This window comes from Heloderma suspectum, chromosome 1, assembly GCF_057233095.1.
Source record: "Heloderma suspectum isolate Gila_16-S chromosome 1, 16-S_ref, whole genome shotgun sequence".
Classification (NCBI taxonomy): Eukaryota; Metazoa; Chordata; class Lepidosauria; order Squamata; family Helodermatidae; genus Heloderma; species Heloderma suspectum.
In genome coordinates this window covers 335,686,274-335,711,990 of record NC_139458.1, presented here as the reverse complement: position 1 = coordinate 335,711,990, position 25,717 = coordinate 335,686,274, and the positions used below count along the sequence as shown (strand labels likewise).

At 44.2% G+C, this 25,717-nt stretch overlaps 1 protein-coding gene across 21 annotated transcripts in view; it reads left to right on the top strand.

Moving 5' to 3' along the window:
* Positions 1–5,094: 5,094 nt before the first annotated feature.
* Positions 5,095–25,717, top strand: part of EPB41L2 (erythrocyte membrane protein band 4.1 like 2) — a 127,619-nt gene continuing 106,996 nt past the window's right edge. For 15 of the 21 annotated variants that reach the window (XM_084827517.1, XM_084827516.1, XM_084827510.1 and 12 more), the window contains exon 1: positions 5,095–5,269. The gene's annotated coding sequence lies outside the window, so the exon portion shown is untranslated. Of the gene's footprint in view, positions 5,359–5,694; positions 5,799–25,717 lie in introns of those variants that run through there. The other 6 variants (XM_084827520.1, XM_084827512.1, XM_084827506.1 and 3 more) reach the window with 2 other exon arrangements.

Genomic DNA, 25,717 nt, shown 5'->3' with positions numbered 1-25,717 from the left:
TGGTCATATTAATTGACTTCTTTATACCTGCCTTTCATGGCTTCTAACAGCAGGGTTTGATACTGGGTGAGGCGCTCTAGCCCAACTTGTGTTTTGGGATTCCAGCGAGGGGGGGATTTATTTACAAGGAGACTTTATTGGGTAACTTACAGCACACAGGCGTACTTAATGGCTGGATCAGACAGCTTCTCTGAACCACGAGCTATTGGGCTAAATGGGTTTTTATACCATACATGTTACCCATGAGGCAGCACAACACTAGCAAGCATTTTTAGCATAGGCTAGAAGTGTTTGGTTCTCAGGCACAGCTTCCTGTAAACAACTTCGCTTCCCAAAGTGCTTGATAACACTTTTATTTATTAGTATGGGAAGACAAATTTTTTCTTTCTTTTGCTTTCTTTTTCTTTGCTGATCTGCCTGTATTGCAGATCATGTTTCAAACTTTTTATATAAAACTTTCTGCTCTATGCACCAGCCTTGTCTCTTTATTTGTCTTTTTCAAGTTAAACTCACTCACTTAAACCTTTCTGCCTTACACTAGTCCCAATGACACACATTTGGGATAGGCTCTTCTTCTCCTTCTAGTTACATTTTCTTTATTTTAAAGAACTATTACATTATTGTGGCTACTTTACCCCAGGTAATAAGCTCCAGGCACAATCAGCTGCTTTTAATTTATCATGGGGGCAACTATGGCCACGCTTCTTTTTTATAAATGTTTTTTCTTTGCCTCTTGCCTTTTCTTTCTTTTTTTTTTTCCTCTCTTCTCTATCTGTCTGCTACTTTCTCTATTCCTTCTTTTCTACTTGCTTTTGTCTTTCTTTCCTTGTCATCCATTGGGAACCACACTCAGTTTTATTTGGAGTTGCAACTAACACTAATCTGCAAATATCACATATATTTTATGATATTTAAGAAATCATAAAATATATACAACAAACTTTTTCTGCAATTTAACACAATGAATGGAAAACACTTCTTGCATGGTAAGGCATGATGGAGCAGATCCAGCAATTATACTGCTCTTCTGGCTGAAAGCTCAGGGCTCATTAAAATCAAGGGACGGGCATACCCACACACACAGAGTTCTAGGTCACCATTTTTGCATCGGCAACTCTATGCTGCATGAGTTCTGGCAGAAGGAAATCTAAAAGTCACAGATCAAACTCAGCCTGCTGTACACTGAGCTGACTACAAACATAGACACACGGTCCACAGCGATGAGAGTTCAAGTTTATCAAAAGCTTCATAGCACTGTCCATGGCAAGTCTTTGACAATTTAAAATTTTAGTTCATGTGCAGAGTGTCTCTAAAAAGCCTACATGATGATGGAGGCAAACAGTGAAGGCTCTGGGCAATGAAGATGCGATGTTTCCAGCAAAGGCTCTCTACTTTTGCATGAGTTTAAAAAGGGAAAGTGTGGCCCTACACCCCTTCTGACAGACAAGGGCCTTTAACTTTTTAGCAAGGCCTCTGTCTAAACAGAGCGGCACAGCTCAGCTCTCTAGCCGTGACACTTTAACCTGGGCAACTCCTCTGTAAATTTTATTTTACTTCTGTCAGGTTTTCTCACAGACATTTTAAAAACTTACTCTTTTTTTTTTCTTTTCTCCTGGTACACGAAAGCACTGAAACACTGAGTGCCGAAACTCAGGACGCTGGGGGGTGATGGGCATCGCCTTATACTTGCATTTTTCAAGCAGCCATTAATCTTCGGGGAGGCGGTGGGGTGATTTGCAGGACTTCAAAGGCAAGCTTCTCAGTTTGTTTGTATTTGTAAATCTCAAGCTCAAAACAGGACACGATGAGGTACAGGGCCACCAAATTCTTGCTTTGGCACGGGCAACAAATAACTCGGGTTAGCTTTCTTCGCTGGGGTCTCAAACAGGAAAACAGTCTTAATTTAAAGTTGTAACATCACTGACAGCGTCAGCCAGCCAGCTACACAGATCTCATTGTTTTTTAAGACAGTTGCTCCAATATCTTCTTTTCTTCTCAATCAGGTTGGGTCTCCCAGCTTACACAGTTTATTGCAGCTTTCAGGAGCATGGCAGTAGCATGATTTTGGCTTGGCCAGGAACATGCTGTCTGGTTTCTCGGTCTCTTTAGCACACACACTTAGGCAGTGTAACACTGGACACTCAAATTAGTGAGATTTCTTCATTGCAGGGAATCCCACGGCAAAAGCTTAATGGTTACGCTCTTCAGAAATCATATAGCTGATGGTCAGTAGCTACAGGCTCTATGCAATTTTAACACAGTTCAAAGCTAAACACGGTTACCTTGACAGAGATCTTCAACGTGGTCTTTCCGCTTTATTCTGCTTTGGAACAGTCTTATGGCACACTTTTCACTCGAAGAGGGGTCTAGCCTGTGCTCTGGGGGCTGATTCTTCACCTTTATTTTCTATTTTGCCTTCATCTTCTGGGTCTTCATTTTCAGTTTCCATTTCTTAGGGATTTCATCTCAATTAGGCGAGGTGATGATGTTGCACAACTCAGAACGTTGTGGGCAATTTTCCTGCCCCCCCCCCCCTCTCGGCGCGCTAGGCTAACAGCTACGTCTTCGGCCTTACACTCCCACGCTCCCACGCTTTGTTAAAAGCCAGACTGTCCTGCAACATTTTTCTAATTAACAGCCTCAGATCTTGTTTTTTTTCCTCTCAGCTCGACCTTGAGCTTTTTGCTGTTTTCTCTCTCTATTCTGAATCTTTTTAAAAAAACCTTTTTCCTTCTTTGTTTGACATACATCTCAAAGGGGTGCAAGGTTTGCTTCCCCCACCACCCATAGCCTCCCTCCTAAATTGAAGACAGACACAATTAGGGAATGGGAATTGGTCAGTGAGTAAGGGGTCTCACTGGCCGACACAAGAGGATTTTTCACACCACGCACTTTGCTACTGGCCTGGGCACCCGGACGGTCAACGGTATGCGTCAGAAACCGCAGTAGCCACTCACACAATCATCAATCTCTCCACTACATCCATATGTCCCTGCCACCCACTTTTCCCACTTTTTACCAGAGCGGAAAACGGCTTCCCCAGCTTCCTCAGCTTCCTACTGAGTACTGGCGTGCTAGGTACTGGCGCCCACTCGGGGGTGTGATCAGGCCCCCCTTCTACCCGCAAGGAGTAGGTTCTTTTGTATACGTATACCACCAACACTGACCTTCTTCATAAGGCGGGGCCCTCTTTTTTTCTGCCCAGTGGCCTTTCTCCCTAAAGGCGGGGCCCTCTTTTTCCCATATACTTGCCTTTCTCCTGAAGGCTTCTAATGTGGGTTTCAACTCAATTGCAGCTGCGATACAGGCAGGGCTCAAGTTCCTTCCTCCGCTTCTCAAGGTTCTCTTGCCGCTCGCTGCCGTTTGGGCGATCCCGGTGCAGGCTTTCTCCCATTCACTCGACAAAAAGGTCGGTGGCGCCAAGAAAGGGAGGCATGCGCCGAGCTCGTCCTCCCGGTGCGGCGATCAAGAGCAGGCAACTGCCACCTGTCTGGCTCAGAGCCTGCCACATCCGAGTCACGGCACCATTTATGTTGCAGAACCCAGAGTCAGAGAGACCACGGAGTGAAGGAAAAAGAGATTCTTTATTTAACGCGCGGGCTTAAGGCTGGAATCATTTCCAAAGAGCCAGAAGCCCCGATTTACATTAGCACATTGGTTTTATAGACATTGTGACATATATGAAATGGCTCCTCCTCTCCCTCCCGCATGGGGTTGCAATCCTCAACATTTTTCCTCCTAGCACCATTGTTTATAATACAAGAACTGGGTTATAGGGTAGCCATGATAAGGAGAGAACAGCAGAGAACAAGATATACAATTGTATGACCTTTGACAAGATAAGGAATTCCTGTGTCTCGTCAGCTTACAACAATATATTCAAGGGAGAAAGAGCTCAGCAAGAACATGAAGCATGAGACTGCATGAGGCTACTTAGTCTGACCCCCGATATGGCTGCTACAATACCACATGATGAATGTATTTATATTTTAATTTGTACCCTCACTAATGTTTAGGGCTGCTAGTGTTATTGAAAAGCAAACTAGAATATTAAATATTAAACATCCCTGTTCAGCCACAGTCACCACTGAAAGTTTGTCCAGATAAAAGGAACTTGCATAACTTTCAGAATATTCTCAGATTTGGGCTTTCAAGGACCTCTGGGGGAAAAGAAAAACAAAGGTAGCTGTACTGGTCCATAAAAAAAAATAATAATCCAAAATCCACAGCGGGGCAATACATTTATTAGGTACAAGTACAACTAATGTTCCACAGAAATGTGCAGGAGTTCTCTAGAACTCTTCATCAGGCTAGGTGGTACGAAAAACAGGGGCTGGGGAAAAGAAAGAGCAAAGTTCAAAAATTTGGCCAGACGTTGCAGCCGTGAAGCCTGCAGTTTAAATAGACCCAGTCCCAAAATGGAGATTTGCAGACTGAAGGAATTTTATACCTTTAGGTGTGCAGGTATCGGATTATACCTAGCAATGCATTCTGGTATAGAGGCGCAGTGGCTGATCTCCATTTCTCAAAACCCGCAGGCCATCTGTAACTCAGGTTGATGAATTCTGGAGAACTCGAAAGCTTTCATTTTTTTGTGAAATTTCAGCTGGTCCTATTAAAGCCTTTGCCCAACTGTGGATTTTAGAGGAAAAGTGTATCGCTGCTACGGAGCCACCACAAAGGGCATGTATCTTTATAACCTTTATTTTATAATTTTCATTATTTATTATATATTTTATTATTTATTACACAGTTTGTATTGTTTTCCATAAAGAATTCCTTGCCCAAACCAGCGTACATGTAAGCCAATTAGTGCCCCGTTGTTGTCTCTTGTTTCTCCAGCGTCTCTGGTTAACACGAGCGACACCGTGCGCCGAGGTAAGCGGGGCCGCCTGGGCGCGAAGGCGCGGTACTTCGGAACACCAGCCAGCAGCTTAGAGGCCGCGGCTAGACTGAGCGAGAGGGGGGGAGCCTGGCGAGCGGCCGCGGCTGCGATTGATGGGCGGAGAGCAAACCCAAGAGGGAATAGGTGGGGCCGAGAGCTGTCGGCAGCCCGTGATTGGCTGAGAGGAGCGGCTAGGCCACGACTGGGGCGGGGTCCCAGGCGGAGGCCGCTTCGGGCTGGGGTTGCGCTGACGGCTCCGGCCAGGGAATTTCAATTTCGAATGAGACTGAGGGAGACGGTGGCGCGGCGGCGGCGAGACGGGGAGGTTGTGGGGAGGAGGAGAGGACGAAGGAGAGCCGGAGGAGGAAAAAAGCCACCCGCGCGGTAGGGAGCCCTGCGGGCGAAGTCCGCGTAGGACTTCTGTTTTGGCGGGCTTCGCTGTCTTGAGGGAAGTGCGAGGCGGCGGCTGCGGGGTGCGTCGACAACGGCGTCGGGAGCGGAGCCTCTTCTCTTCCCTTCCGCCGTGTGGGGCGGGGAGCGACGGACGGGGCACCGAGGGAGTGTGGGGAGGAGCGGGGGGACTCGAGGCTCATACTGCGGAGCGGCGCTGGGCTTCCCCTTCTCCTCCCCCTCCCCCCGGCGCCCGAAGCGGGTGGGTGTCCGGTTGCTCGATCCTCCCGGGCGGCGGCGAATGTCTCCTCCCGGCCGCGCGCTCCTGTTTGTTTCTCAGTCCCGGGGGAGAAAGGAGGAGCGGCGAAGACAGACCCCTCCTCGGCCTCCCCTCCCGCTTGCCCGCCCCCTCCGGGCCTGACTGGTGATGTGCTTCGAGCTGGATGCGTCGCCGCCGCCGCCTCGCAGGGCGGAAAGGGCGGCGGGGGTGGGGGGAGAGTGTCAAGCCATCGACCGCGGCAGGGTAGGGAGGAGAGGCGTGGGCAGGACCAGTTTCTGAGGAAGATGCACGTCCGCTCGGGCTGCTGCCGGCCTCGGGAAACCGGCTTCCCTCCTGCGGTGTGGGTGGAAGGGACCGTGGCCGAGGGAGGGAGGGAGGGAGGGAGACGACGCAGCACGCATCCTGCCCTGGCGTGTTGCACCCCGTCCAGTGTGGGGGTGGGATTGGGGTATGTGCGGTGGCGAGAACGGCTTTCCCCTTCGCACTGAGGCTGGGACAGGCGGTTTTAAACCTCCCTCCCTCTGCGAAAATTCGCCTCTGCTGTCGGCAAGCCTCTTCTGTCGTCGGCTCATTTGAGCCGCTCCACCTTTTGTTCAAATTTCCCTCGTTTACGCCCTCCCACGCGCCCACGGCGTCGAATGTGTGCCGTGGGGGCGAGTGCGGGAATGAGCGGCCGCAGCCTCCAGAGGTTGATCCGCAGCGTGTCTCAAGATGACTCGTTATTGTGAGAAGCTCCTGCAGGTTGCCAGAGGCTATGAACTGCATCATTAGATATGAGTCTATAGCCTCGGCCGTGTTTGTTGTAATGGGACGTAGCCGTGGTGGTGTTTAGAAAAATTACCTATTTCAATCCAAATGCACAGTAGAGCATGGCTTTATTAGGGTCAACTGCCGTCACAAAGTAGTGAACGGGCTTTCGAGTTCTTCAGAACTCTTCTTCAGGCTGGATGTTAAGTGGAGGGACAGAAAAGGGGAGGGGGAGATGGTCCTGATGGAAAAGCTTAAGATGGAGTGAAGGCGGTATTATGCACACTTAACTAGATTAGAATGTACTAGGTGCCAAACGGGTTGTATCAAAGCTACTGGGCCAAAAAAACAACCATGCCTGCCGCCCTTTGAATTTTTTTTTTTTTAAGCTATCAGTTATTCAGCTCTGCCTTCAGTAAACATACAGGCTTATACACTTTATATTAGGAAAATTGACCACTACCTTCCGGTGATGCACTGGGTAAAGAATCAACTGAAGACAAATAGGATGGGTTTGGAGGGCACATAATCCCCCAAAGCTAAGTCCCATCTTCAGCTGATGCAAGTTAACCTTCCTCCCTGTCCTTGGAGACTAAATTTAGTATTCTCCAAAATACAAAAAATGTAGGTAGCCATGTTACTTTATTAGAAAAAATCCCCAAACCACAAATTCACTCCAGAAGTAACATTTACAACTGTAGCAAGTTTTTTTTATTTGAATAGAATTATTAAGACATTTGGATTCTTTGCTGTAACATCAGATTTCTGTTGCAGGGGTAGGTAACTTGTGGCCCTCAAGATGTTGTGGACCACAACTCCTATCATCCCTTACCATTGGCGCTCCTGGATAGGGCTGATGGGAATTATATGCCAAACATCTGGAGGGCCACAGGTTGCCCAACCCAGAACTAGAGGGGGTGGGGGTTCTTGAAGCCTTCTTTGTTGCACATTTGAGTAAGGGGCAAAAGAATACTAATCTTCTCCAAGACAGTGGTGTTTGGGAAATGATAAAAGGCAGTGAAGAAAATACTTCAGCTTATCATAACCTGAGTATTGTTTCCATCCTCTTTGGGACTATAACTTAGCTACTATAGAAAGGGATCATTGGCAGTTCTACTCTGATGTGTCTGTCTGGTTCTGTGCAATGTCTAGGATAGTGTGATCCTGTTCCTGCTGTTGCTAGGGTAATACATAGCACAGGTGAGATGGGGAGGATGCCTCCCTGTATATGAGAAATGAGGGATATGATTAGCTTTATTCCCCCCACTCCTATTTCTTTTTTAATTTTAGTCATTACAAGCTAAGTAAATGTAGGCTTGTTTTTAATATGTTTCAGTGATGAGGGATCTTGGGATGCCTCATGGCATGAGGGGTTATAAGGAACAGAGGAGGTTATGGAGGCAGGGGCTTAGTTTGTTTTGCTCACCTTGTAACTTTGGTGTGCTGGAATGGTGTGGTTTGTAAGCAAGAGGGTTTGTTTGGGTTTGGCTGGGCAATGAAAGTGGGGAACAGTTGTAGAAAAGCTAGTGCTACCAACTTGAGGGTGATGGAAAGTTGGATGGTATATTTCTGTTACTTTGGCAAAGCTCCGCTGGGCTGCGGAAGGGGACTGTAGTTGGGATTGCTATTGCAAGGATTTATATGGGTGAAGTGCCCTTCTGTTAAGAGGTGAGGCTTTTTACACAGGGATGAATGGCCTTTCTTTTCAAGGAGTGGGGCTTCTGAGAATTGTGGACAGAGCAAGTTTCTCCACCGCCCCTTCCCCTCACAGTGTTTCACCCCTCATTAGCCGGTGCTCCTGTGCCATGTGTAATAGAATAATTGTTGAATGGATGGATATCTCTCTCTATGATTTATGCTTAAAGGTAGATATTTATTATTTATTATTGTTTAAAATACCAAAAATATCATAAATGAAGTGTGTGTTTATTTTCTGAACTTGAAAATAACTTATTTATACACAGTCCATTAAGTTCTGTTGCAAAAATATTAGAACTGAATTCACAAGACAGCCAAGGTTGGGTAGAGAATTAGCCATGTTTCTCTAGCTACTTAGTGTCAGTAGTATTACCATATTCTTGTGGGTGCGACATACAATTTAGCCATACTAATCACTTGATATTTCATTCATTTATTACATCTCTATACCACACAATAGCTAAAGCCCTCTGGGTGGTTCACAGCATGATAAAACACCATACAAAACCTTTAGTATTCAGAGATTTAAAACAGTTGTATTAAAAAAGCTAACATTTCTGAATTATATGCATTTCTAGATAACAGTAAATATGTTGTGTCCATGGTCTCATTGTTAACAAATTTTCCGAAGTAGTAGGCAAGTTATCTCTACCCATACTTGATCTTTATTTTTTATTTATTACATTTTTATACCGCCCAATATCCGAAGCTCTCTGGGTGGTCATCATTGTGTGTGTGCACTTTGGCAGTTTGGAAATTTGATCAAGGTTGTTGATCAATAGCTTCTGGACTGAACCGGGAACTCACTGGAAAGAGTACTGTAATCTTAACACAAATTGTTGCAAAATTGTTTGGGATGGGGACTAGAAAAGTGTTTTACTTGTCATGGTCACTACTCAGTGGTGGCCATGACAGCAATGCATACATACATACCTTTTGCAGCAGTGCTCTTTGTTTTGCTGGGATTTGTTTTTTCTTCAGGTATTGCTTAGTGCATCGCAGATACCGGCAAAACCAGTGTAACCAGAAATCATAGTGAAACAGAAAAAAATTGTCATGTGTACTTTAGATAATGACAGCTTTGCAACAACACTTCTACCAAGTTTCTGAAACATTATTGTCTGTATACAGTACAAGTGTGTGTCTATGTGTGCACATCCACTGTTGATGCATAGGGTCTTAATATATATTGTAGGAAGGGAAGATTTTCTAGAATTGACTTCAAACTAGATTTTTCTGGTGTTAGAGTTTCTTTCAAGATGTCCAACATAAAAATGTCTGCCAAGTGATATTTCCACGAAGGTCAACAAATGGCGTTGCTAGGTCACAGAGGAATCGCTGTAAATATTTCTAGTGACTGCCTGTTCCTGGATGCTCAGTAGAGAGTGAGACTTTTCCACTCCCCCAAGTTTTCAATGCACTGAACAGAACTCAAAGGAGAGAGGGAGTGTGCCAGGTGGGAGAAACAGATCTTCTCCTGCCACTGAGGCCTTTGATAAATGACCATAAATAAAGTCAGCCAAGGCCAGCCAAAAGTTGTGGACTTCTGCGCATCCACGAAGAATGGTTTTCTTGTATTGTGCCTTGAAAAGCTCAGCAGGTGTTAGCAAATTTTAAGGTGTGTGAGGAACCTTTCCTTTCCTCTGCGTGTGGTATGCGTGTATGCATGCAGTGTTTATGTTCCTGGAGGTAATTTCCTTTTTTCCTTCCCTGTCTGGCAGGGTAGTTGAAAGAGAATGACAGATATTATGTGCCTAGGGAGGACAAGGGAATGAATTTGTTTCTGGAGTTGAATTTCTGAAATGTTGGGACAAATGTGGTTTTTAAAAACTTTTAGTTTATTTTTATTGAAACACAATTTTTCTCCTACCATCTGAAGAAGGCTTGGTTCTTCCCATCCTGATGGAAACTACCTAAAAGAGCTTGTAGCCCTGACTTTCTATTACTTTTCAGTAGTATCTTTGTCAGACATGAGAGAAGTAAGTTATATCACTTGGTATTACATTTTTCATATTTAACCACAATACAATTTTAGAGCAATTTATGATTCCAGAAAAGGCTCATTTCGGAATTGCTCCTGCCTCATTCACAGAAATTTACAGAAGGTCCAGACATCATTGTCTTCCATATGTAGCCCTTCCATGTTTCCCCACTGCTGGTTCCATCTTTTTTTTGTTACCAGAGAAGATCCATTAAGGAGGAAGAGATGGAATAGCTGTTCAATGTGTTTTGATTAATAGTAAGATAAAAAGAAGAGAGAAAGAGATTAGCAGTGGTAGGAGGTGTCTGTTTGGAACATCTCCTGTCTTTGCTGTCAATAGTTCTGTTACACAATGCATATGTATAATAGGAACATCTGCAAATTTATAACTTTCTCACAGGCTTCTTTTAAAAATCTTGACCGGTTAGTTCTGTTAATGCCATTCTTCTGTTAGCAAAACCATGAGCAGAAACTAATGATTTAAAGTCAGCATGTTCCAGGCCAAAGCTCACTCTAATGGAGAATAAATTTGTCAATTTCTGGATAAAATAGCATTGGCTTAAAAAAATAAAGAAAAAGTTTTATATCACAGAACTCTTTCTTGCAGTTCATCATGTGTTTTTTTGTGAATTAAAATGAGAATATCACTACATTAAGTAGTATATGTGAGACAGATTCATCAGGTTTGTAGGACCGTAGGTTACTGATTTTTTAAAAAGCTGTTTCTTCATCTCTCTAACTTTCACATACATGGTTTCCATGCATAGTAAAAAATCTATTTACAGTCTCTAAATTCAAGCACATTCCCTAGGCAACATGTACCATGAAGAGGCTAATTTACCGTAAAATTCCCCAGCTGTTGTCTCTGTTTACAATAAGGCTTAGGTTAAGCATAAGACATGTGGTATATGCGGCAGTGTAGTGCTTCTGGAATGTGACCAAATGAATGTGACCTAGTGGCTCAACTTGAGGCACTGTCACTAGGCCCTACATTTCTGGCTGTGACTTCTCTGAAGCAAAAAACATTAACCTCTTATATGCTCTAAATGCTCTGCAGACCCCTGGAACACAGAACCATAAAAACTACAGTGTTTTAAGTTTTAAGTTTTAAGATGTGATGTAGCTCCCCCACAAATAATATAAGGTATCTCCTCCTTGTTGAAGTATGGATCCTTTTCCGCTTGAGGCCCTCATGATATAAATTCCTCAAGTGGTAATTTACAAGGCATTTAATCTTTCTAAAAGAAAGCAGTTAAGAATATCATTATTCAGATTCTCTGCTTGGTTGGAGTGGCTTTCTAGCATGGTAAACATGATGAAATTTATTAAAATTTCTACAGGGTTTCTGTTGCTAGTAGACAGAGTGCTTTTGAATGACCTCAGCAACTTTTTATTGGCTTAGTAAAATTTGTCTTTATAGGAAATAACTTAATTCAACCTGTGTCCTCTTGAGAATATAAAGCGTACTGTGCTGTAAGCATGCTTGATAAGACTGCAGTTGTGTGCACGCTTACCTGGGAGGAAGTTCTATTGAACTCAGAGGGAGTTATTATTTATTTTTTATTTGGAATACTTATATGCCACTTCTCAACAAAAAATTCTCAAAGCAGTGTATGTAGTGAAAAGGTGGCTTTCCAACATGTTTCAATAAAATTCTTTACAGTCTCAGCAGGCTGGGCTTTCACATGCAGATCATTCACTCTCAAGAAAGGAAAAGACTCCCTTGCCTTAAGCCTGAATTGATGGTATATGCAGATGCTGGGTGTCTGTAATCCCTCCCCTCCCCCAAGACCAAATTTGGGAATGGATCTGATAATGACCAGCCCAGGATGATAGGGCTGCTATCAATAGCGTTGCCCTTATTTTTGCCGTAGTCTACGTAATCTTTACGTAGACTACAGCGACCAGGAACACGAATGGCGGCTCCCTATGGGGGCCGCCATTAGCCGTACGTGCTTTTTTTTTTTTTTTTAAGTCACCCGTGATAGGCTACGTGACGATTTACGTAGCCTATCACGGCTGACTTTGCAAATCTAGCCGTGATAGGCTACGTTAATCGTCACGTAGCCTATCACGGGGGCGTTTTTTTTTTTTTTTTTTTACTTTTCTTGGAATGGCGGCGGCGGCAGCCGGTCAAAAGACCGGCTGCCGCCCCCGCCCCTGTTGAAGCCCTGCCGAACTGCCGCTGCGACCCGCCACTGGGAGCGACATTCGGGAAAGGTCCCATCCCGGGGGGGGGTGCGGAGAATTTCTCCCCGAAACTACTTCGGGGGGCCGAATACGTTGGCACTCGGCCCCCCGAAGTTTCGGCGAGAAATTCTCTGACACCCCTACTCTCTTCTCCTACTGCCGATGGAGGTTGCCAGGGACCCGGTGGTGCAAGCTGTGGCGCAAGAGAACCAGGCTCTTCGTGATCAAGTGGCTCAACTGACGACTGCAGTACAGAATCTGCAAGCTGTCAGGAGCCTATGCTCCAGGTTAGGCAGTTGGTCCCTGTTTGAAGGAGAATCACGGGAAGACCTTGAACTTATGGGCTAGGGAGAGTTCCTCCCTCTTTCCCTTGGGTCCTCAGGACGCGACCGTTGCTTGCGTGCCAAATGAGCGCTACGCCTCCTTTCCGCGCCCTCCAGCTGTCGTCTCTCCTGGCGTCGAGTGTCCAGCAAGCCCCCCTCCCGCGCACTCTTGCTGCCAGGGTCACTATCTCAGGAATGCTGGCAGGAGAAATTTGCCAGCTGCTGTGCCTGTGAGAGATAAGCGCGCTCCTCTCCCATGGATTGCTGTTCCTCCTCAGAATCAGAACTGCTCTGGGGTTCTATCGGCTCAGTTTCCACCCTGGCAGTCAGTTCAGGCTGTCTTGGCCTCAGAAAAGAGCAACCTTTTCCAGATGTACCTGTCACCCAGAACAGATATGGGAGCAGAGCAGGTAAGCATGTTTGGGGCAGCGCTGCTCCTGCCATACAGTTCTTCTCTCAGCTGACTTGATGGCTACTTCTGAGCAAAGGATTGAACTGTTTGTTCAACGTCACTTAAATTAGCTGCTTCGTGGTTGACTAAGCAATTTGAACCTAGGTCTTCTCAGTCCAAGTCCAATGTTATATCCTCTATTTACAACGTGTTTCATTGCCCTTTCCCTCTACACATTTATGATGCATGGAGATGTAATGTTGTTTTTTTTCATGGTTCTGAAGCCATTTGACCCTGAATGTGAGGCAGAAACATGTCACTTCAGGAAGCAAAGCGGTGGGTTTGCAGTTAAACCTTTGACTCTATATGCTATCCGAACTGCAGCATTGCAGTTGTCAGCATAGTGCTAAATGATCAGTAAGCTGTTCTTTTACTTCCTGTCAACAGTTTTGTTTCCTTTTACTTGCGTAAATAGCTTTTTTTCAAACACTTGAGAAATGTTGCTAATTGTGATTTTTCTTTCTTGTTCAGCAAGTGTTGAAAGTGATGGCAGTGTGTGTTTGTGGACAGTATGGATATGAGCTGCTGTGCATTTAAATACATTACTTAGTCCTTTCCCCTGCACCCTCAAGTGCCCTCTGAGACCTTCCAGAAAGTGTGGGAGGGGGTCCTGGGGGCTACAGGGGGAATCAGGCAAAATGTCCTCGCTTCTAGTAGGAGCCTTTCTGCGCAGAGAAGGAGTCCTTCCATTCACAGAAGAGACATTAGATAGCTCAGTTAACTATGAACCCGGAAATTTGGTATCCTCTCAAAACCTATGCCAACATTTTGTGCTTTTTATGTCACAAACCCTGAGTTTTGCGATGCCACCTGCAAGTGTGTATTGACATATACAATCTTGTTCCTAGTTAACACCCCAAACAGCACATTGTCATAATCCTCTCAAAACCTATGCCCAAATTTTGTGCTAGGTACCCCTTGAAACCTATGCCAGCGTTTTATGCTAGTTTTGTACTGTTTTGTGCCACAAGCCATAAGTTTTGAACTGTCACTATTGCCATAGGTTCACGGCCTGTGCTCATTGGATCTAAAACTATTTTAAAGGGTGTATCTACACTGTCATTTACTCACTACATAATTTGCCATTAGAACAGGATGGGCAGTCTTTTTGCCCCCAAGAGTATGTCAGTTGCGGGCTGAGGGCGGTATGTCAGTTACCCTAATGTTCAGTATGCATACTTAAATTCTGTAGTATTTAATCATTTATAACTGTACTCCATGTCTTAAGTCAATATAAAATATTTCCAAAGTGTATTATATGAAGTAGAATAATTGTGTAGGTTGTACTCAATTTGCACGTGTTTTTAGGCAATGAAGATAACCTCGTATTTGGGAGTAAAATATCACTGTATAACTGAGGATATCTTATGCATATTTTAAAATAGTTTCCTATGGCACTCGATCTTAGTTTCTGAGATGACATATAGCAAAAATTTATACAAGAAATAAAACAATAAAGATGAAACAGCAGTAAAAACAATACATAATAATATCATAAACAGAGATGATCATATTATGCAGCAGCATACATCAAAAGCTTAAAATGTGTCAGAGCCGGTAAGAAAACACCTAAAAGATTCTAGACTCCGTTAAAAGCTTGAATAAAGAGCCAAGCTTTTAACTGGAACCTAATTGCCATCAAGGAAGACTCTGAATGGACAAGGGAAGAAAACTGCATCGCAACCAACTACTGTCAGCTTTTTTTCCACTCATGTTGCTTCTAAAGGCCGAGGCACTCTGAGCTGGGCCTTTGAAAATCTTCAGGTAGGCTGATATGGGAATTGGCTATATAGCTCTACTGTTCTCACATATAAGTGAGAACCAGAGAAAACAGGCTGCAATCCTGTACCCTAACTTAACAGAGAGCAGGTTTTTATTTTATTTATTTATTTATTGAATTTATTAATCGCCCATCTGGCCGGTCACCCAGCCACTCTGGGCGATGTACAACAATAGAAATCGTTTATACAATAAAATTCAACATTAAAAACATCACATTTCTAAAATTACCCTAGCCTACCCCAAATGCCTGCCTGAACAACCATGTTTTTAATGCATGGTGGAAGCTCATTAAAGAGGGGGCATGGCGGCGTTCCCTAGGGAGGGAGTTCCACAGAGTGGGGGCCACCACAGAGAAGGCCCTCTCCCTCATTCTCATTCTCATCCTCATCCTCACCCGCCTAGCTGTCCTGGCTGATGGGACAGAGAGAAGGCCATCCAAGGCTGATCTTGTTGAGCGGCCTATCTGGTGTTGCTGGAGGTGCTCCTTGAGATAGGCTGGGCCGGAACCGTGTAGGGTTTTAAAGGTCAAAACCAAGACCTTGAATTTGGCCTGGAAAACAACTGGTAGCCAGTGCAGCTCCTTCAGCACTGGAGTGATGTGATCTCGCCGGCGGTTGCCTTTAATCAGGCGAGCCACCGCGTTCTGTACCAGCTGCAGCTTCCAAACCGTCTTCAAGGGTAACCCCATGTATAACGCATTACAGTAGTCTAATCGAGAGGAGACCAGGGCATGTAATACCAATGGGAGCAGATGGTCGGGAAGGTAGGGGCGCAGCCGCCGTATCAGATGGAGTTGGTACAGTGCTGTCCAGCTCACAGCTGACACTTGAGCCTCCACGGACAGCTGGGAGTCTAAGATGACCCCCAAGCTGCGGACCTGGTCTTTCAAGGGTAGCCATACCCCATTCAACACCAGGTCAACATCCCCCAACCTCCTCCTGTCTCCCACCAAAAGTACCTCGGTCTTGTCAGGGTTCAGCTTCAGCTTGTTCCTCCCCATCCAGCCACTCACCGTCTCCAGACATTTGGAAAGGGATTCTATGGCCAACCTTGGTGAAGATTTGAATGAGAGGTAGAGCTGCGTGTCATCCGCATAATGATGACACCGCACCCCAAACCTCCTGATGACAGCCCTCAGCGGCTTCACATAGATGTTAAATAGCATTGGGGAGAGGATGGAACCCTGTGGCACCCCACAAGTGAGCGGCCATGGGTCAGAAACCTTCTCTCCCAGTGCTACCCTCTGGTACCTGCCAGAGAGGAAGGACCGGAACCACCGTAATACGGTGTCTCCAATGCCCAACCCCTCCAGGCGGTCTAGGAGGATACCATGGTCAACGGTATCAAAAGCTGCTGAGAGGTCGAGGAGAACAAGGAAGGAGCATTCACCCCTATCCAGAGCCCTCCTCATATCATCCACCAAGGCCGTTTCCGTCCCATGCCGAGGCCTGAAGCCCGACTGAAATGGATCTAGATAATCGGCTTTTTCCAATTGTGCCTTCAACTGCATCTCCACCACCCGCTCAATCACTTTGCCCAAAAAAGGCAGATTCGAGACTGGGCGAAAGTTGTTCAGAACTTGGGGATCCAAGGAGGGCTTTTTTAAAAGCAGTCTTATCACTGCCTCCTTGAGGGCTGATGGCATCACTCTCTCCTCAAGGGAGGCACTTATCACCACCCTGATCCCCTCACCCAGTCTCTCTCTGCAGCTCATAATAAGCCAAGATGGGCAAGGATCAAGTAAGCAGGTGGTTGGCCTTACAGATGAAAGCACCTTGTCCACTTCATCAGAAGGAAGAAGCTGGAACCAATCCCACAAAAGTGGTATGCCACAGACTGCCTCCTGCTCACTAACTGTATCCACAGCGCACGGAATAACACTCCTAATCTGATCAATTTTATCTGCAAAGTGCCTTGCCAAGGCCTCACAGGAGGCCTTAGAATGCTCCAGCGGTTCCGGAGCAACTGGACCCACCAGGCTCCGGACCGCTTGGAACAGCCTCTTGGGACAGCACTGTGCAGACGCGATAGAAGCAGCATAATGTTCCTTTTTTGCTGCTTTCACCGCCACGTGATAGGCTGAAGATTCAGCTCTAGCCCGTGTCTGATTGCCTTTGGAGCGAGACTTCCATGCCGATGCTCTAGCTGTCTCACCTCCTGCTTCAGAGCTCGTAACCGCGGATTGAACCATGGTGCAGTCCGAGCCCTGTTAAGGGGGAGAGGGCATTTCAGAGCCACCCGATCTAATGGCCCAGTGATTGTGGCATTCCAGCCACCCACCAGGGTCTCGACAGAGTGGCCGTTGGCATGCTCCAGAGAATCCCCAAGCGCGTTCAAGAATCCATTTGGATCCATAAGATGCCTGAGGCAGACCATTTTAATGGGTTCTCCACCATTGCGGAGGGGTTGTGGAACCGAGAAGTCCAACGCCACCAGATAGTGATCTGACCATGACAAGGGGGTGGTGGATATACCCCTGACTTCCAGATCACTCCCCGCTTCTCCAGAAACAAACACAAGGTCTAGTGCATGACTGGCTACATGGGTGGGCCCAGTTGGAATATGGTGCAGCTCCCAGGAAGCCAATGGTCTCCATGATTCCTGGAATGGCTCCTTTTAAGTCTTCAGTTTAACCTTTCTTTTTCCCTGCCAGGCTCCCTTGGTGTCTGATGTGCTATTGCTGTGCTGCAACTCCACATGTTTTTTGCTTTAAACTGAGGCTGTTCCATGCTTCATGTTAGTGTCTACAATCTCAGCCAGGTTCCCACACATGGTTTTTCTGCTTTTACTAAGAGCAGCCGTGGTACACTGGGAGGCGTTGGCTGCTGGGTACTGTAATGCAAGGTAGAGGAAGGTCTTGTAAGAACAGTCTGTGGAATTTCAGTATGGCAGAATCACATTAGGTGTGGTGGTGGCCTGCTGGGAGAAGAGAGGTTAACCGGAAACTTTATGGGGGAGGTGCACTTCATCTTGCTCTTCAGTCTCACAAGGTGTGGGACTGTGGCAAAAAAAGGGAAAATGTCATGTTAATCCTAAAGAGAAGTAGGAGTTGGTCACTAGAAAGCAGATGAAAAAGTTAAAGGGGGAAGAGTAAGCGTATCCTTCATTTTTTCATGTCTGATAATCCTAAGAAGCATTTGTGTATCGAAAATAATCCATTGCAGAAATATAAACTGTGTTAATTGCAGAACTTCTTGCAATCTGTTGTCCTGATTTACCTTAAAAATGCTGGATTTTGAAAGAAACACACACCTAGCTATACTGACTTGGGCAGTTCATTGCTAATCTTGGGACCAACCTGATCCCAGTGTCTGGGTTTCAACCCCTGATGTGCCACAATAGCATAGAGAGCTGGGGATGGGAGGGTCTGATTTTTGGAATAAAAGGAGCATGCAGGTAAGTGCAGAACACGCTTGTCTTTCTTCCATGCAGTGCCCTATTACTCACCTTTCCCTCACCTGTGTTCCAAAACTGGAAGTGAGCCTAGCTGGGAGAAGATTGCTTGGGAGGACAAGCTGCAGGGAAGTTAGCCCATGCCTGAGTTCAAGCTTGGCACCTTTCATCTGCAGATCAATTTGCTCTTTAGATTGACCCCCAAGTTATTTAATACATGATTGTATTTAATCTGGGATTAAACTCATGAATCCATCCCATCATGGCTAATATGGTTCTTCAATTTGTTCAGCTACCTTCTACCCACTGATTTCTGTCACCTTTTTCCAGTTGGAGAGTCTTCATTTTTTAGACTGTTGTATTCTATAGTTGTTATATTTTTATTGGTTCCCAGATATGATGGGATTAATGTTTTGCTTCTTTGGGAAATCTAGATTGGTGAAAATCTAACTAGTTTTCCTAAGGAGCTAACTACATGTTATACATCTGTGTAATCAATCCCATTTTATAAAAATGAAAAAGGGGGGGGGAGGGGATGCTAAATACTTACCCTACAAGCAGTTTTTGTTGTTGCTCAAAGTTACTCTGCAGGTTTCAAGATGGATGCTTATCCTTGCAATGTTTAGCAAGGCCTGATGCAGCCTTCCCCAACCTGGAACCCTTCGGATGTTTTGGATTTGAACTCCCATCAGCCTCAACCAGCACAGTCAATGGGCAGGAATGTTGGGAACTGAAGCCCCCAAACATCTAGAGGGCAGTAGGCTGGGGAAGCCTGGCCTATTACAAAGTGTGCTGGTCGCATTGGGGCTATTGCCATCTGGAGAGATTTTCAGTCAACAGAATTGGAAAAGCAGTTGCCATACTTTTGTTAGAGTGATTCTATGAGAGGAATATATATGTATCTTTTAAAAGATGCTATTTTCATATTTGAACTGAGAAGGCTGGCAAACATGAAAGATTAAATGAAATATCAATTCCTGTGCTTTCATAACTTTAAGAGGCAGAACAAATGCTGTTCTTTCATATATTAACTACACTGTTGATTGCAAAAATGTTAGTGCTCTTGCATGAATTCTGCTCCCTTCACACAGAAGCAAAGCATTATTTTCCATCAGTGGTTATCTATCTGTCCTTCCTCAATATCTTGAAAGGAAAGCTTTGAGATCAAAGTAATCTTAAGCATCTTGACTCTTTAAGGGTAATTTCTATCTGTTCCTCATGTGACTGTTATTTTGTCATGGCTTGAAAGAATGTCAGCAGTTTCTAAACTTAAAACTGAAGCACATGTCTGTAAGTTGCTTTGATTCGTCAAGTCAGCTGTCGGAGAGAACTATTTCATCATTAGATTGCTAGTTGTCTTGCTTGCATACACTGTGGAAAGTCTACTCCGTAACCTTATATATAAATAAATTCCAGGCTGATATTAATTTCTAACCTTGCAGGTTCCATATTAATCACATGGTGTAGCAGCCTGCACCATCTTGCCATATTCATTTGTCTAGGAGAGGAGGTGAATAAACCCATGCAATAGCATGTTGTCTTTTGTGAACACTGAGTAACCTACTTTTAGACTGCAATTCTGTGCACACTTACCTGGGAATAAATTCTCTTGAACTCAGTAGGGCTTACTTCTGAGTAAATATACAAAGGATTGCACTGTTAAATTGTTGAATTAATAGTGCTTGTGAGTCAGTGTTTATGTACCCTGTTATCTATGCACTTGAGATAATAGCTTAATTTCTTCTAGTTTCTAGTTAAGTGCACCCTTAAGAGATAAACGGGCAGATGAAACAAACCGTGTGGTAAAATGCCTCTGTGTGATCATTTTCATTCTTTCTGCCTCATCTCTGGATAAATGACTATGCAAGCAATGGAATAGTAACTGTTAAAAGTTCTTGCTGACAAAGTGTGTCCCTGTCAATGGTGAGCCAGGGGACACATGTATGCTCATTTTACAGGTAGATAGTTGCTCTGGTAGTATATGCAGTCCCTCCCTCATATTTCTGGTTTTATAGTGAGATAGATGCATGAATAATTAGTATCTGTCTCTTCCTTGATTTCCAGGTGCAGGCAACTTCGTGACCTGGTTCATATATCACAACAACCCACCGATTAAGCAAACTCTGGGTTGTTGTGAAAGAGTGGGAGTGAACAAATGTGCTGGCTCCCGACCGCTTACCCACTGCTTACCTGCTGTGCTAAATAACCTGGGGATGCTCTGCTCCTGAGTTGTTTAATGTGATGTGTGAACTGTGCATTGTGGGTTGCTGGGGAAGGGATAACCCAGACTTGAAACTCAATGCCTGGTTTGCACATCTCGCTAAACAACTGAGGGATGACGTATCTCTGTGTTGTTTAATGCAGTGGAAGCAGGTGAGTAGTTGGGAGCCAGCAAGTTTGCTTGCTCCTGAAAAACTCATGGTTTGTTTAATTGTGGGGTGTTTTGTTGTCCAAACTGGGCCTGTGAAGGTTACTGTTGTTTTGAGATAGAAGAACAGAAGGATGACAATGTATTCATATCAAGAGCATGATGAGTATGGACCTGTACTAGTACAGTAGCAGTGCTTTTATCTTGCTTTGAAGGGATAGGCACAAAGTAAGATGGTTAGTGTATGACATGTGGAGATAATAAGGATCAGAAAGGATCAGCTTGCTGTAGAAAAATGGGTAAGGCAGTTGTAGGGCTAAAGGGGTCATTCAGCTTGTGGATAGCAAGGACATAGTGAATTCAGAAATCTGGCTTCATATAGCTGGAAGTGTGTGGTTAGTGGGGGATGGGATGAAGGGGAAAATAGAAAACTCTTTGAAGTAACCTGAGCATAATATTTTATGCAGTTGATATGATACAACACAAGGCTCAATTTTTCTATTTTCTTTACCTATGTTTGAACATTTCAGTATGTTTGAACATTCCAGTAACAGAGAGCCAGTGTGGTGTAGTGGCAAAAGTGTTGGACTGGGAGCCGGGAGATCCGGGTTCTAGTCCCCACTTGGCCATGGAAGCTCACTGGGTGACTTTGGGCCAGTCACAGACTCTCAGCCCAACCCACCTCACAGGGTTGTTGTTGTGAGGATAAAATGGAGAGGAGGATGATAATGTAAGCCGCCTTGGGTTCCGTGCAAGAGGAAAAATGGCGGGGTATAAATGCAATAAATAAATAAATATACTAAAGCATTGGGGAGCTGTCTGAGCATTGGTGAGCTGTCCAGAACTTGTCTAGCTTTTGCTTATGTTTCCATATGAACTGTAAATAACTGTGATTGTGGCCTATTGGAGCCCTGCAGATAGGTAATATGGGCATGCAAATTTATTGTAAACAGAGAGAGCAAAACTACATGTTACCTTGACAAATGGGAGTTCCAGCTCCATATTTGTGAAGATAACACAAATACAGGGGGAGGAGAGGTACTTGTAAGGGAGAATCAGGCAGGAGAAAGAGATCCTTAACTCTTCCTACACTAGACTATTCTAGTAAGAGTTTGATACACAGAAACCTGACAGGGCATTCCTGATATAGGCAAGCCACCTATGGAACTTCCTCCTGTCATATACTGCTTTGCATGCAGAAGGTCCCAAGTTCAATCCCCAGCATCTCCAGATAGGGCTGCAGTCAGTGTCGACAATACTGAGCAAGAAAGACCAATGGTCTGACTTGGTATCAGGCAGCATCCTATGTTCTCATTTGTTTCCCCAAGCTTTGGATTAAATTTTCCTCTTTTGCTACGTTGTGTTATTTATTAGTTACTGTTCTCCCCGTTTGATCATGTTTTTGTCAATGTTATATTGTTTTACTGTACTTTATTGCTGGTATCCTGCTTTGGGATTATTTTATAATGAAAAGCAGGTAAGGAATTTCTGAAATAATAATAAATATTCTTCCCTGCAAACACCTTCCAAGAAAATTTCCCCACCAGCTTGGATTGCTTTTAATCTCACTCAGCTGGGGAAAAATGAGCTAAAAGCAGCAGCATAGGGAAATATTCACAGGGGCATTGGTGGGTATAGAAATGGCTAAGCACCCCATCCTTCAGACTAGCTATTCTCTTCAAATCCTAATTTCTTAGCAAAGATGCATAGAACTGGGCCATCAGAGTATTTTATTGTAAGTTGATTTTTTTTTTTTTTTACATTCTGGGGTTATGCTGGTCATTGCTTAGAAGCAGATCAAAGAAACTGAAAGACCACCTTTAATTGCTCTCAGTTATTGCATTTTGCCCCCTTTTTCTATTTTTCTGCCCCCTTTTATAGACTGTTGCTCCTGCAATCTCTAGGCCTAAATTACACCCCTAGAGTTTCTCCCTGGTTTTTGGCTTAAGTATTCTGTACAAATTTAAGGATTGTGGACCAGTAACTTACTACCATTCTGATTAGCCAGGGTTTGTAATGAACCTAACGCCATCCTTCTTTGATTTAAACTAGCCTATCTCAAACTGACGCCCTTCAGATGTTTTGGACTTCAGCTTCCATGAGCCCCTGCCAACACAAACAATTATCAGGAATGCTGGAAGTTGTAGTTCAAAACATCTGGAGGGTGACAGGTTGGGGAAGGGTGATTTAAACTTTTTGTCTTGATTTTTGCAAATCAATTTTCTTTAATACAGAAAGTGCATATATATGCTGTTTGCCTGTCCAATCTGTCTTCCTATGAGTAACTATTTTGCTTCTATCCAATTATATCTTAGTGTTCCAAGCACATTTTGAGATGCTTAGCCTCTTCTGATTTACTCCAAATTACGTTGCAGTATTCGTGGAGTTTGTTATTTTTTCTTTTTTGGTGTCCCACTCTTGGGGGGGGGGGTGTCCCGAGTATTGGTGCAGTAACACTTGAAAAATCAGAAGCCCCCTCCCCCAAATACTTAGAGCTCATGGGAGGACATGTAAAGCAGTACTTTATTTGCGCAAATCTTTGTTGGGGTTCAAGGCTTCTGCACTCAAAGATGGTGTGTGCAGAGAGTCCTGAGAGAAGCAATTTCTTTATGATGAACAAAAACTTCTAGCAACTCCATAGTGGATTTTTCATGGCCATGGCACATGACTGTGCTGCTTGTAAATCAAACATGCTTGAGTGCGCTGATGCTAAATTAAATGAGAAAATTAACTTTTGACAATTGACAGAAATGACAATTAAATTGGAAATTGCAAAACACGTTGTTACAGAAGAAAATGCCCTTCTTAAAGTTCTGCAGAAAGATAGGCAGAAAAATACCTTCAAAGAGTTCTTAAGACATCACATCACACATTTTGGTTTGGTTCAGTTGCTAATGTAAACCATATATGTAAAAAACACTAAACCCAGAGTTTAAAAAATACCTCTGGGTCGCTGTGACATGCGAACCGTCCCACTGACCTAAGAATAAAGTAAGCATGGACTTGTTTGGCAGCAACCAATTTATACTTAATTTGAGTTATATATCTTTTAATACATATTTTAAAATATTTTAATGATATTGTTCTTGCTTTGCTTCTGAGAAGAATGAACTACTGCTCCAATGTTTGTCCTTTGTTTTCAGAATGGTTTATCCATTCAGATTCCATCACACTCTTTCTGAGGCCTGTAGCCATAGGGTTTAGCAATGGGACCAAAGGTAAAAGCCATCCTACAATTCATCTTCTGTTAATAACGTGACGTAATTCATGCTGCCTTAATATTGCACGTAACATAAGAGAATTGAGAATCTGGGGCTGTGTTGTCATGGCCAAGATCCTTATGTAAGCCTGAAGGTCTTTTGACAACAAAAGCAAGAAAATGTACTCTTCTTCTCCTTTTGCTTTTCTTAATATCACCCCCTTTGGTGTGCTTCTATGTATGCGCTGTGTATGTGTCCTGGCCTATATGCAGTGGTACTAGCTAAACCACAAATTGCAGTTGCCAGGTTCCTTTCCCTCCGTGTCTCCAGCCAAGCAAGTCTCAGCCACCCTTTCCTGTGGGAAAGACAGGTGAGGAGCATTTTGGCTTGCGTGGTGCTGAGCAGTTTGGCTGCTTAGAGGCAAGAAGTGCTAGGCATCTCCTTTCCAAGCAATAAAGGAAGTGCCCTGACCGCTACTCCTCTGAGGAAGGAGACGAGGTCACTTGGCAGTTTGGCTGTTCAGAGGAGAAACATGCTGTGCGTCTCCCCTCCAAAGCAACCAAAGAACCCCCAGACTTCCTCCCAATCTTGGAGCTGGGGAGAAGAAGGGAGTCACAGTGCTGTTGCTGCTATCCCATCCTCCTCTGTGGATGGTGGGAGGAAGGCTGTGGCAAGCAAAAATGTAGAAGCCTGACTAAATGCACAGATATTTCATGGAAAGGAAATATGAGGCTTTTATGATGCATTGGATCTGGAATGATTCCAAAATCAAGTTTTTAAATTGTTGGAAAGGGCATTCCTAGGGCTTTATGACAAGCTGGAGCCTTTCAGATGTTTTAAACTGCAAGTCCCATAAGCCCCAGCCAGCATGGTCAGTAGTTGGGGATTATGGGAGTTGTGGTCCAAAACATCTTGAAGGCCCCAGGTTGCCTATCGCTGTTTTATGAGGAACTGAAACTAGAATCTTGCTTAGTGTGATAGAAGTCCATATGAGTTTAATAGATCAAATGTTATCTTTTGTTTGAGGACAAGCTTCCTAAAACTTGCTTGGCAGAATAACTGAATAATTTCCCTCCCAGTCTACATGGGTAAATGTCAGAAGATACATGGTTATAGTTTTTGTAATGATTTCCATGTGTGGGAGCTAGATGTCCCTAAACATAACAAGATCAGGTGTGTGATAGTGTTATTGAATGTGATTTGTCACCTGTGTCTAATTCTATGATAGACATGATGAACGTGATTAAATTGTTATTCATTGGATCTTTCCAAATTCTTCTTTTGAGGAAAGTTTTAACCTACGTTAACATGGAACAGATCTCATGAGCTCTTCTAGTTGAGTGATACTGTAATATCTCATTCAACCACCACTATTGTAGTAGAAGAGTCTGATCTGTTTTGCATGTCATGACTACCCTGGTTTTTTGAGTGTTTTTTGAGCTCTGGGATATTGTGAACAAGCATTCTGGCTCCCAACTGCCCAATTGCTCCCACTGAGCTAAACAACCCAGGGATGCTCTGTCCCTGGGTTGTTTAGCATGAGGGCCAAACGTGGAACTCTGGGTTGTTGTGGGAGACAACCATGGCTTAATCATGGGTTCCAACTCTGGCTTGTCTCTCCCTCAACAACCCGGAGTCCTGGGTTTGGACATCATGATAAACATTGTTTAGCTCCTCCTGTTTGTAGCAGGAGCATTCACTTGTTCATGACTACACAGGGGTTTTAAAAAACCCTGGGTAGTCGTGATGTCTGAACCAGGCCACTCCTTTTTATGGCTAGCATCAAAAGGCAGCAGGTTTAGTTCTCCATGCCTAAGGGAAAGTAAGGCTTACGTGTGTTTTAAATAGAAGCCCACCATGTCATGAGTGATGTGTTTCCTCTTCCGCAAGGAAATAGGCTCATTTGCACATGACAAATTTCAGTTTGCATAGGAAAATGTTCCTATGAAAACTAAGTTACTTTGCATGTGGTCATTTGCACAGGAAAATGTTCTAATGCTCTAGTGAGATCTAATTTAGCATGTTTATT